Source organism: Physeter macrocephalus, chromosome 21 (assembly GCF_002837175.3).
Source record: "Physeter macrocephalus isolate SW-GA chromosome 21, ASM283717v5, whole genome shotgun sequence".
In the NCBI taxonomy this organism is placed as follows: Eukaryota; Metazoa; Chordata; class Mammalia; order Artiodactyla; family Physeteridae; genus Physeter; species Physeter macrocephalus.
Window position 1 is genome coordinate 31,872,044 of NC_041234.1, and position 13,956 is coordinate 31,885,999.

Sequence of the window (13,956 nt, forward strand, 5' to 3'; positions counted from 1 at the left end):
GGCGCGCTTAAACCCCTTCCTCGCGCACCAGGAAGCAAAGAGGGAAGAAAAGGTCTCTTGCCTCTTTGGCAGCTCCAGACTTCTCCCGGACTCCCTCCCGGCTAGCCGTGGCGCCCTAGCCCCTTCAGGCTGTTTTCACTCTGCCAACTCCAGACCTTTCCCTGGGATCCAACTGAAGCCCGAGGCTCAGCTCCCAGCCCCCGCCCGCCCCGGCGGGTGAGCCGACAAGCCTCTCGGGCTGGTGAGTGCTGGTCGGCACCGATCCTCTGTGCGGGAATCTCTCCGCTTTGCCCTCCGCACCCCGCTGCTGCGCTCTCCTCCGAGGCTCCGGAGCTTCCCCCTCCGCCACCCACAGTCTCCGCCCTCGTAGGGGCTTGTAGTGTGTGGGAACGTTTCCTCCTTCACTGCTCTCTCCCACTGGTGCAGGTCCCGTCCCTATTCTTTGTCTCTGTTTATTCTTTTTTCTTTTGCCTACCCAGGTACGTGGGGGGTTTCTTGCCTTTTGTGAGGTCTGAGGTCTTCTGCCAGCGTTCGGTGGGTGTTCTATAGGAGAAGTTCCACGTGTAGCTGTATTTCTGATGTATCTGTGAGGAGGAAGGTGATCTCCGTGTCTTACTCTTCTGCCATCTTGCCTCGATCTCCCTTTTTTAAAAAAATTTATTTATTTATTTATTTATTTATGGCTGTGTTGGGTCTTCGTTTCTGTGTGAGGGATTTCTCTAGTTGTGGCAAGTGGGGGCCACTCTTCATCGCGGTGTGCGGGCCTCTCACTATCGTGGCCTCTCTTGTTGCGAAGCCTGATTTTTTCTTTTAACAACAAAGACATGCATCACAAAACCATGTGCTCAGAGAAGTGATGTAAAAATACCATTGTCTTATCTCCAAATACTAATTCTAAGATCAAGGTCTTCAAGCCTTTGACCACGCACATGGACCACCAATTTCTAGGATACATTATTCCACATCATCATTTCTATACTTTGACAAAAACCATAACACATTCTCTGATACAACAACATATCCATATCAATGAAATACATTACTGCAATGTTTAACTTTTTCCATAATTCCTTGAAAATCTGTAGCATAGCATAAGCACTGAAACTTGCTAATTATGAGAGCTGTTAATTTACAATCCTCTCATAATGACTGTACCACTATCCATTTTTATTTATTCTTAAATTCAATTTCAACTACCTGATTGTGTCTGAGGTAGCTTCATAGTAGTTTTATTGCTATGAAAGTGATATGTTTCCAAGTATCACCTGGGGGATTAGATTAGATTTAAATGAGAGAGGAAAATATAGTATCAGTTACACCGTTTCCTCACTTGGCATACAAATTTTTTAAAAAATCATCCATTTCTTTAGTGATTAAAAATACAGTTCTTTTGTGAGCATAGACACAATACAAGGAATCTGTTTCTTTGCGTGAAAAGCAGAATCAGTGGAAAAGGACTCAAATTCTATCGCTAGCTTTTGGTTAACCCAAGTAAGAGTATGCATAAGCTCAAGCTTGTGAGCGTACTGTTTCAGCATTGCACAAAGTGACTGGATGAACCAGGATCCTTTGAATTTCGCCAGGAATAGTAACCAAGTGCTGTAGAATATGCATACAAGAAGTCTGCCTCAACCGGTATTTTCTGACAGCCCATGTCATCCTCAACAGCACTGTCTGTCTCAATACCACAGTCCAGTTCTGTGCCTCAGCAGGCCTGAATAATGAAAAGTTTGGGTTTTCCAGTTAGACTTCTACAACAGTCCCCTCTGAAGAAACCTGTTAATTTTTTCAGATCAACAGGTCCATTTGTTCCAAAACTTTTTCCTTCCTCGCCATGGCTTAGAAGCACACAACTATAACTGCTCGTTTTGCTATGATCTTCTTTAGAAACACTGTACATTAATTCCAAAATTTCTTCACGTGTAAGATCATTTTTATTCCTGACTTCGTATTTCAAGTTCTGGAAGGTTTCCCAGAGGTTTGCTGCATCTACATCTGTACCAGACCGACATGACATCCCAGTACTTTTATGAAAGTTCTTGTTATTAATTATCATACATAAACCCATTTCAGGATAATCCATTTTGTAACTATCATCCAAGGATACTCCAGAGTTCATTGATTTGCTTCCATGTAAGATCTTTGTCTCTGAAGTTTTAATGGATTTTGAATCCACTGAATTTTCAGTGTTCTCCACGGTTACTTTTATTAATGTTCAGCCCCCATGCCACAGCCACTGGCTGGCTCTGCTCGGCTTGGTTCCTGCTCTCTGAAGTGTTTTATATATCAGGAAAGAGATATTACTTGAGTTTTACACTAAAATGATTATCCTTCCTCTAAGTACTGCATTTCAGGACACACCAATAGTTGATTATGGAAATTTATTCTTTCAGAAGAATTCCAGCTAATAAATGCTAAGAAAAGCAAGAATCACCAACAGCTGCCAAAACCATTGGGTGAAAGAATAAAGGGACTTTAAAACCTATGGATTGGGTTGACAACACCTGAACATACCGAGAGAGACAACCAGACATTATGTGCCTTCTGGGGGGATGAACTATCAAGCACTCAATACCACCTATGAAGTATTTTTGCCTAAAAATTGAATCTGCATTGATCAAGCCTCTAGATTTATCTGTTCACATTAAAATGGGGATATGGGAACTATTAAATACTCCACAAGAATACAATTATCAAATTCTAAAATGTGGAACACAGCTCAGGGCAAATGGTCCAATTTCTTGAATAAATAAATAGTAAGGGGAAAAACAAGAGGGAGGAGAACTGGTTAGATCTGTTCCAGATTAAAAGGGACTTGAGAGACTATTGGGAGAAAATTCTCCACAAATCTCACATTTCTGTGTATCTTTCAAGCAGACTCTTAACTGCCTTTTTTTCCAAATTATCTTTTCAAAGATATTTATATAGTGAACAGGCTTAGAAGATAGAGTGCCCCTCTCCAGAGCAAAGGGCAGGTTATACTAGAAATTGTACTCAAGATATTTCTTCCTCAAGGCAAGGATCAGGCAGGCTTACTGCCCTTCATGAAAGGTTCGAGATCCATAAACTTGGGGTTCCTCTCCTATAATGGAATCCACTGCATGTGCAGGTATCACCTGGCCCTCTGCATCATCCTGTGGGAACTGAGGCTTAGAGAACTGGTGCAAATGTTCACACTCTGGCTATCACTAATGCTGTGAGTATTCAAGTCCTTTTGTCTCTGACCCAGGAGTTCATGTCTTCTACCAGCATCCATGAAACTGTGCCCAGCTAACTTGTTAGCTTGCAAGTAGGATAAAATCTCAGACCTCTCACAGTTCTTGGAAGTTTTGATGATTAGGATGGGCAGTACAAGGGCTAACCAAGCATTTGGCCCAACAAGGATCCTGTAGGAGCCACAGGAGCTGTAGGAGCTGCAGGCTGACGGGTGTCCCACACCACCCTGCTGAGGCAGCAGGTCACTTCCAAATGATGGTGGAGTAGAAGGACATGAGCTCACCCCCTTCTTATGAAAACACCAAAATCACAACTAATTGCTGAACAACCATCGACAAAAAAATGCTGGAACCTACCAAAACAGGATACCCTACTCCCAAAGACAAAGAGGAGGCCACAGCAAGACGGTAGGAGGGGCACAACAGTGATAAACACAAATCTCATACCTGCCAGATGGGCGACCCACAAACTGGAAAACAATTATACCACAGAAGTTATCCCCCAGGAGTGAAAGTTCTGAGCCCCACGTCAGGCTCCCCAGCCTAGGGGTCTGGCAACAGGAGGAGGAGCCAGAGAATCTAGATTTGAAGTCTAGTGGAGTTTGATCATAGGACTTCCACAGGGCTGGGGGAAACAGAGAGTTCACTCTTGGATGGCACACACAAAGTCTTGTGCGCACCAGGACTCAGGAGAAAAAGGCAGTGACCCCACAAGAGACTGGGCCAGACCTACCTGTATTGAAGGGTATTCTGTGGAGGTGAGGGGTGGCTGGGGCTCACTGCGGGGACAAGGACACTGGCAGCAGCAGTTCTGGGAAGTACCCATTGGCGTGAGCCCTCCTGGAGGCCACCATTAGCCCCACCAAACAGCCTGTAGGCTCCAGTGCTGGGTTGCCTCAGGCCAAACAACAAACAGGTTGGGAACACAGCCCCACCCATCAGCAGACAAGTAGATTAAAGTTTTACTGAGCACAGCCCTACCCACCAGAGGGATAAGACCTGCTTCCACCCACCACCAGTCCCTCCTAGCAGGAAGCTTGCACAAGTCTCTTAGATAGCCTCATCCACCAGAGGGCAGACAGCAGAAGCAAGAAGAATTACAATCCTGCAGCCTGTGGAATGGAATCCACAATCACAGAAAATTAGGCAAAATGAAATGGCAAAGGAAGTGGAGATAGGCAACCTCTGGAAAAAGAATTCAGAATAATGAAAGTGAAGATGATCCAATGTCTCGGAAAAAGAATGGAGGTAAGGATCAAGAAGATGCGAGAAATGTTTAACAAAGACCTAGAAGAACTAAAGAACAAACAAACAGAGATGAACAATACAGTAAATGAAATGAAAAATACACTAGAAGGAATCAATAGCAGAGTAAGTGAGGCAGAAGAACGGATAAGTGACCTGGAAGACAGAATGGTGGAAATCACTGCCTCAGAACAGAATAATGAAAAAAGAATGAAACTGAAGACAGTCTAAGAGACCTCTGGGACAACATTAAATGCACTAACATTCGTATTATAGGGATCCCAGAAGGAGAAGAGAGAGAGAAAGGACCTGAGAAAATAGTTGAAGAGATAATTGCTGAAATCTTCCCCAACATGGGAAAGGAAACAGTCTCCCAAGCCCAGGAAGTGAGGAGAGTCCCAGCACGATAAACCCAAGGAGGAACATGCCGAGACACACAGTAATCAAACTGACAAAAATTAAAGACAAAGGATAGGCTGTGCACAGAGATGTGGCTTTCTGGAAAAGGAAATATAAGGGACTCACAGACCTCCCTGCCCCGAAGATGTCCACATCCTAATCCCTGGAACTTGTGGATATGTTATACTACATGGCAATGGGGAATTAAGGTTGCAAATGAAATTAAGGTTGCGAATCAACTGACCCTGAGACAAGGAAATTATCTTGGACTATCCGGTTAAGGCCAATGTAAAGAGTCCTTAAAGTGTAGGAGTGAGGTAGAAGAGAAGGCTAGAGTGATATAGTGTGAGAAGAACTGACCCACTAATGCTGGCTTAAAAGATGAAGAGGACCACATCCAGGAATATGTGTGGCCTCTAGAAGCTGGAAAGAGCAAAGAAATAGATTCTTGAGCCTTCAAAAAGGAACCCACCCCTGCCAACATCTTAACTATAGCCCAGTGAGAGCCATTTTGGACTTGTGAACTACAGAACTATAAGATAATAAATTTCTGTTGTTTTAAGCCACTGAGTTTGTGGCAATTTGTTACAGCAATGATAGAAAACTAAGACAGGCAAATTAAGGAGATCTGAGGGAAGTCTATGGAATCAGTAGTGAAAATGTTCAACCAAACTGTATGGTCAACTGTTCAATATATGGTCCTCCACTTTACTGGCAGTCAATGAGGAGGAACTGGAGAAGTTATTGCACACCAAGTACCACAAAGTAGGTTTAAAGACAGCTGTCTGAACAGTGTTCTGGTTGGTCCTAACTCTCATCCAGGTTGGGGGCTTCCTCACCAATCCTGTGGCCAATCTCAAGTCCACCCCATTGTAACAGCTAGGATAGGCATACCTCAGAGATATTGTGGGTATTCCAGACCACCACAATAAATCAAATATTGCAATAAAGTGAGACACACAAATTTTTTGGTTTCCCAGTGCATATAAAACTTATGTTTATACTATATTGTAGTCTATTAAGTGTGCAACAGCATTATATCTAAAAAAGCAGTGTACATATCTTAATTTTAAAATACTTTATTGCTAAAAAAACGCTAACCATCATCTGAGCCTTCCACAAGTCATAATCTTTTTGCTGGTGGAGGGTCTTGCCTTGATGTTGGTGGCTGCTGACTGATCAGTGTGGTGGTTGCTGAAGGCTGGGCTGGCTGTGGCAATTTCCTAGTAGAACATAACAGTGAAGTTTGCCTCATTGACTGACTCTTCCTTTCATGAATGATTTCTCTGTAGCATGCAATGCTGTTTGATAGCATTTTAACCACAGTAGAACTTCCTTCAAAATGCGAGTCAATCCTCTCAAACCCTGCCACTGCTTTAGCAACTAAGTTTATGTCATATTCTAAATCCTTTGTTGTCATTTCTTTACTGGTGGGCTTTCCCATTCATAATTTTCTTGTTCCTAGTTGTGGCCTTTTCTTTTCCCTAGAGAAGTTCCTTTAGCATTTGTTGTAAAGCTGGTTTGGTGGTGCTGAATTCTCTTAGCTTTTGCTTGTCTGTAAAGCTTTTGATTTCTCCATCAAATCTGAATGAGAGCCTTGCTGGGTAGAGTATTCTTGGTTGTAGGTTTTCCCCTTCCATCACTTTAAATATATCGTGCCACTCCCTTCTGGCCTGCAGAGTTTCTGCTGAAAAATCAGCTGATAACATTATGCGGATTCCCTTGTATGTTATTTGTTGCTTTTCCCTTGTTGCTTTTAATATTTTCTCTTTGTCTTAAATTTTTGTCAGTTTGATTAATAAGTGTCTCGGCATGTTGGGTTTATCCTGTATGGGACTCTCTGCACTTCCTGGACTTGGGTGACTGTTTCCAAGAAAATGTTAGGGAAGTTTTCAGCTATTATCTCTTCAAATATTTTCTCAGGCCCTTTCTCTCTTTCTTCTCTTTCTGGGTCCCCTATAATGCAAATGTTGGTGTGTTTAATGTTGTCCCAGAGGTCTCTTAAACCATCCTCATTTCTTTTCATTCTTTTTTCTTTATTCTGTTCTAAGGCAGTGATTTCCACCACTCTGTCTTCCAGGTCACTTATCCGTTCTTCTGCCTCATTTATTCTGCTACTGATTCCTTCTAGAGAATTTTAAATTTCATTTATTGTGTTGTTCAACTCTATTTCTTTGTTCTTTACATCTTCTAGCTCTTTGTTAAACATTTCTTGTATCTTCTTGGTCTGTGCCTCCATTCTTTTTCCGAGATCTTGGATCATCTTTACTATCATTACTCTGAATAATTTTTCAGGTAGATTGACTATCTCCACTTCACTTAGTTGTTTTTCTGGGGTTTTATCTTGTTCCTTCGTCTGGCACATATTCCTCTGCTGTCTCATTTTGTCTAACTTTCTGTGTTTGTGGTCTCCATTCTGCAAGCTACACGATTGTAGTTCCTCTTGCTTCTGGTGTCTGCCCGCTGGTAGGTGAGGCTGGTCTAAGAGGCTTGTGTAAGCTTTCTGGTGGGAGGGACTGGTGCCTCGATTCTAAACTAACTTCTTAATCAATTGACACCCAGTGGATTTGGCACATGTTTCATTCCATTTCTAGTTATAGAGACTGAGCAGTCCAAGAACAAAGGGCCAGTATGAAGGTTCTGGTGAAGGTCTGCTTCCTTCTCACTGTGTCTTCAGGTTGTGGAAGCAGCAGAGATTTTTAAAATAAGAGATTCCCAGAGAACTTTTGCACCTGAGGCAGGCAATTTTTTCTCCTTTATTCACTCTACTCTCCTGACTTGGATAGTTCAGTGGAACAGTTTAGTTACTCTCCATCCTTGATAAGACTGCCTTGGGCCTCACCACCCCAACCAGCCTTCAGGTACTTCTGTATCAGGAGATATTCTTTCTTGAGAGTATAATTCTGACTGCTTCTGTCTCAATCTCAATTTTAATTGTTGAGATTAAAGCTCTGCCCTCAAAGTCATTCTCCTCTACAGCACTCACATCAGCCAGGCGCTCCCCAGAACTAAACAAGAGACAAGGCTCAGGTTGAGGGTCGATGGCCTAGTCCCTTTGTTGTCATTTCAACAGTATTCACAGCATCTTCACCAGGAGTAGATTCTATTTCAAGAAACCACTTTTTTTGCTCATACATAAGAAGCTACTCCTCATCTAATCAAGTTTTATGATGAGATTGCAGGAATTTGGTCACATCTTCAGGCTCTACTTCGAATTCAAGTCCGCTTGCTATTTCCACCACATCTGCAGTTACTTCCTTCACTGAAGTCTTGAATCCCTCAAAGTCATCCATGAGGTTGGAATCAACTTCTTCCAAACTTGTGTTATTGTTGATATTTTTATCTCTTCCCATGAATAATGAATATTCTTAATGGCATCTAGAATGGTGAATCCTTTCCAGAAGGTTTTCAATTGACTTTGCCCAGATCTATCAGAGGAATCACTACCTATGGCAGCTATAGCATTATGAGATGTGTTTCTTAAATAATAACACTTGATGTTGAAATTACTCCTTGACCCATGGGCTGTAGATGGATATTGTGTTAGCAGGCATGAAAACAACATTAATCTTGCTGTACAATCTCCATCAGAGCTTTTGGGTGACCAGGTACATTGCCAATGAGTAGTAATATTTTGAAAGCAATCTTTTTATTTTTCTGAGCAATAGGTCTCAACAGTGGACTTAAAATAATCAGTAAACCATGTTGTAAACAGATGCGCTGTCATCCAGGCTTTGTTGTTTCACTTACAGAGGACAGGCAGAGTAGATTTAGCATAATTCTTAAGGGCCCTAGGATTTTCAGAATGGTCAATGAGCATTTGCTTTTGCTTAAAGTCATCAGCTGCATTAGCTCCTAAAGTCGGCCTTCAAAGTTAGAAACTTTGACGCCAGGCATTAACTTCTCTCTAGCTATGAAAGTCCTAGATGGCATCTTCTTCTGATACAAAGCTGTTTCATCTACACTGAAAATCTGTTGTTTGGTGTAGCCACCTTTATTAGTTATTTTAGCTAGATCTTCTGGATAACTTGCTGCAGTTTCTACATCAGCACTTGCTACTTCACCTTGTGCTTTCATGTTATGGAAAAGGTTTCCTTAACCCTCATAAACCAACCTCTGCTACCTTCAAACTTTTCTTCTCTAGCTTCCAAACCTCTCTCAGCCTTCATAGAATAGAAGAGAGTTAGGGCCCTGATCTGGATTAGGCTTTGGCTTAAGGGAATCTTGTGGCTGGTTTGATCTTCTATCCAGACCACTAAACCCCTCTCCATATCAGCAATAAAGTGGTTTCACTTTCTTATCATTTGGGTGTTCACTGGAGTACCACTTTTAATTTCCTTCAAGAACTTTTTCTTTGTACTCACAACTTGGCTGTTTAGTGCAAGAGGCCTAGCTTTCAGGCTATCTCAACTTTTGACATGCCTTCCTCACTAAGCTTAATCATTTCTAGCTTTTGATTTAAAGTGAGAGACTCTTCCTTTCACTTGAACACTTAGAGGCAATTGTAAGGTTATTAATTGGCCTAATTTCAATATTGTTATGTCTCAGGGAATAGGGGGGCCTGAGGAGATGGAGAGGGACAGGGAACGGCTAGTCAGTGGAGCAGTTTGAACACATACATTTATCAACTAAGTTTGCCGTCTTATATGGGAACAGTTTGTGGCATCCCAAAATAATTAACAATAGTAACATCAAAGATCACTGGTCAAAGATCACCGTAACAAATATAATAATAAGGAAAAAGTTTGAAATATTGCAAGAATTACCAAAATGTGACACAGAGACATGAAGTAATAAGCAAATGCTGTTGAAAAAATGGTGCCAATAGACTTGCTCAACATAGGGTTGCCACAAAGCTTCATGTTTTTTAAAAAAACCACAATATCTGCAAAGCAAAGTGCAATAAAACAAGGGAAGCCTGTACTAAGAGTCAGTGGAGGGCAGAGGTAGCTCCCAGCACTTCTCAGACAACAGTTACAGAGATGAGCATCTATACTCAGGGCAAAAGGAGGGAAACTTGTAACCAGTATGGGCAGAAGCCAGGCACATGGTTACAGCTTTGGCTGGTTGGTTGAAAAAGGACCAGGAGGGCATGTGAAGCTTGTTATGGAAGAATGGAAACAGCTGGAATGTCTTATGGCTCAGCCCCTCCCACAGTCTATCATGCCAACCTCAGATCTATTGAGAAACAACAGCCAGAGGTCTCAGAGGTTTTTTGCAGTAGGTCCTGCCTGCTATAATTCAGCCTTCTTGGCGAGATTTCCCTGAGACAAACTCCTGTGGGAAACCACAGATGAGGCAGTGACAAGCATCCAGGCTCTTACTGCCCCATATTGGATCTTTAATGCTGATGAAGATGAAAATGACCTACTGCCAAATGAGGAACTGACCCAAAGAATTCTAGATAAAATTTTGAGGTCAGCCTCACTGCCCTGAAAGACTTCCCTAGCCTTTATTTTAAAAGTAAGTGAAAACTTAAGATATGCTATTATAGACGGGGTTCAGGATGTGCTACCCCCACATACGGCACCTTATCATATTGGATATTTTAAGCTGAAGGGGTTGGAGAACACAGCAGAAGTAGGGAGGTCATGCTGACCTTCCCCTGCCCATCTCCCCTGAAACAGATCACCCTCATGTGAGAGGTGCCCTGCCTACACCCAGAGGAAAGGAGCATCCTTATCTCCAAAAACAAAGGGATCCTAAGAAACAAGTCATGCTAACTTTCCCACAGTTTACTACATTTACCTCATACTCTCTGCCCTATCATATTCCTCCACAACTGTCCACTCTTCATCAAACCCAGCATAAAACTCCTCAGGTCTAACTGTTTCTTTGGGTCTTAATTCCTTATGAAGGCTCCCACGTCATGTAAAACTTACAAATAAATGTGTATGCTTTTCTCCTGTTAATCTGTCCCTGTCAGTTTAATTTTCAGATCCAGCCGGTGCCCCGGATTAAAGTGGACATCTTAAAAAGAAAAAGTTGCTACTGCACTAGTAATGCCTGAGCTAGCCAATGGGCACGAACGGAAAGCAATATGGCTGTGGCTGCAGAATTGAGGCATCCTAAAAGTTGAAAGAGCTGGCATCAGTCACAAGGACCTTGCTGCCCGATGCAGAGCTCTGGGCATACTGAAAACATGAGATCATTTGGTTGAGTCCCAAGCAGCTATTGCATTGTTCAAAATTAAACATAAACGTAAAGACTTGCCTGCTGGCATGGAACCACCTTCTCACTCCATGCCTCATCCCTCCCTTCCCTTCTACCCTGAAATCAGCTGCTTTGAAGCAATGATTGGGGTGGGACAGAGTGCTCCCTGTTCCCAAGAGGGACCAGAGGCCATACACCCCCCTGAGTATGCTTGAGAACTTCAGGGAAGGGAGAGTCTCAGCCTTTTAAAGCTCTGTTGGATACAGGCACCCGAGACCATCCTATCTGATCTAGAGGGAGTAAGGGAGCACCCAGATTCAGCTGATGGGGTTTAGGTATGGATTAGTGCAGAAAGGAAACTTAAGTGACCTCGGGGATTGAGGGGGCCCTTTGGGCCAATTCAATGTACACCTGACCCTTGAAAATCATGGGTCTGAGCTCCGCGGGTCCACTTACACGTGGATTTTTTTCAAAAAATCTACTGGAAAAATCCTTGGGGATTTGCGACAATTTGAAAAACTCACAGATGAACCATGTAGCCTAGAAATATCGAAAAAAATTTTAAAAGTTAGGTATGTCATGAATGCATAAAATATTTGTAGATACTAGTCTATTTTGTCATTTACTACCATAAAATATACACAAATCTATTATACAAAGTTAAAATTTATCAAAACTTATGCACACACTTACAGACCATACATGGCGCCGTTCACAGTCAAGAGAAATGTAAACAAATGTAAAAATGCAGTAATAAATCATAACTGCATAAAATTGACTGTAGTCCATACCGTACTGTAATAATTTCGTAGCCACCTCCTTTTGCGATTGCAATGAGCTCAAGTGTTGCGAGTATCCGCTCAAAACGCTGTGTGACGCTAATCATCTCTGCATGAGCAGTTTATCTCTCCAGTAAATTGCATATCACAGTAACAAGTCATCTCTCGTGGTTCTCATGTATTTTTCATCGTGTTTAGTGCACTACCGTAAACCTTGAATAACACCATGGGACCCATACAAAGTGCCACTAGTGATGCTGGAAGTGCTCCCAAGAAGCAGAGGAAAGCCATGACATTACAAGAAAAAGTTGAATTGCTTGCTATGTGCTATAAGTTGAGGTCTGCAGCTGTGGTTGCCTGCCATTTCAAGATAAATAAATCCAGCATGAGAACTATTTTTTTTAGAGCTTTAGTAATATTTAATTAAATGTTTACCAGTGTTTCTTACATTTTTATAAAACAGGCTAATTTCGTATCACTCTTCACAATCACACATATATGGAGAGAAACAACAGTCAAAAGTAGTATCTTGGAACCCAAGGATAAATTTCATTATATGCTAAGAGGTAAAAAGCAAGATATAATATTTACATGTATTTATATGATGGGAACAAAATTAAATATTAGCAGATTATTTTAAGATCATGGGATTATACATTTTTTTCTTTTTAATTTTCCATGTTTGTTTTAAACAAGAAGCACATCTTTTCTAATATGAAACCATAACATTTTCTTTGTGACATTAATTAAAAAGTGACCTCAGCTAGACTGATCAAACATAAAACGTTAGTTATGAGCTGGAAGAGAGAATTCTCAAGCTTTTCATTGTGTTCGACTTTCTGCCTAAAGTACCTGTGTGAACCTCCAATCTAGTCATAACAAATCCTTCTAGAAGCAGAGTGAAAGAACATAATTAATACACAGTTTCTATGCCAAGATAAAGTTAAAAAAACTTTTTTAACTTCAGCTGCCAAGGGTTGAGTTAAGTATACTCCTAGGTTCATGGCCTCTCTTTTTAAAATTTCATTCCCATATCCCATTCTCATTCCTGTCCTCCCATCGGAACTGGCCTTGTTATGTAAATATCTTTTGGCTTACAAGTGTTTTTACAAAACATGTATTCTGTGTTTGTCATGTATTTTCAATTTATATAAAAGGTATATCACTATTTTTGTTATTTTCTTTTTTTAACATCTTTATTGGAGTATAATTGCTTTACAATGGTGTGTTAGTTTCTGCTTTACAACAAAGTGAATCAGTTATACATATACATATGTTCCCATATCTCTTCCCTCTTGCGTCTCCCTCCCTCCCACCCTCCCTATCCCACCCCTCTAGGTGGTCACAAAGCACCAAGCTGATCTGATCTCCCTGTGCTATGTGGCTGCTTCCCACTAGCTATCTATTTTACGTTTGGTAGTGTATATATGTCCATGCCACCCTCTCACTTTGTCACAGCTTACCCTTCCCCCACTCTTGCACTGTTCGTGGGAATGTAAATTGATACAGCCACTATAGAGAACAGTATGGAGGTTCCTTAAAAAACTACAAATAGAACTACCATACGACCCAGAAATCCCACTCCTGGGCATATACCCTGAGAAAACCATAATTCAAAAAGAGTCATGTACCACAATGTTCATTGCAACTCTATTTACAATAGCCAGGACATGGAAGCAACCTAAGTGTCCATCAACAGATGAATGGATAAAGAAGATGTGGCACATATATACAGTGGAATATTACTCTGCCATAAAAAGAAACGAAATTGAGTTATTTGTAGTGAGGTGGATAGACCTAGTCTGTCATACAGAGTGAAGTAAGTCAGAAAGAGAAAAACAAATACCGTATGCTAACACAAATATATGGAATCTAAGAAAAAAAAAAGGTCATGAAGTACCTAGGGGTAAGACAGGAATAAAGACACAGCCCTCCCTGAACTCTTCACACAATAAAGCTCACTCCTGCCGGCCATGGCCGTCTCGGGCACGACAAAACCCTCTCTGTGTGAAATGAATATAGCGAGCCTGACAAACTAAAATCTTAAGGAAAAAAAAAGTATACAGCAGCAAAACCTCAGGACTCCTGCGCCACACCTGTAACCTGCCCACTTAGTAAATAAACAGAACATCAAATCACAAAAGCTACGAAAGGGGTAGGCCACC

The 13,956-nt window shown here is 41.5% G+C and overlaps 1 protein-coding gene and 1 pseudogene across 2 annotated transcripts in view; both read right to left on the minus strand.

Moving 5' to 3' along the window:
- Positions 1-13,956, minus strand: part of ZNF81 (zinc finger protein 81) — an 81,819-nt gene that overhangs the window by 45,090 nt on the left and 22,773 nt on the right. The window lies entirely within an intron of this gene.
- LOC102988393 (caspase-3-like) lies at positions 1,532-2,206 on the minus strand (annotated as a pseudogene).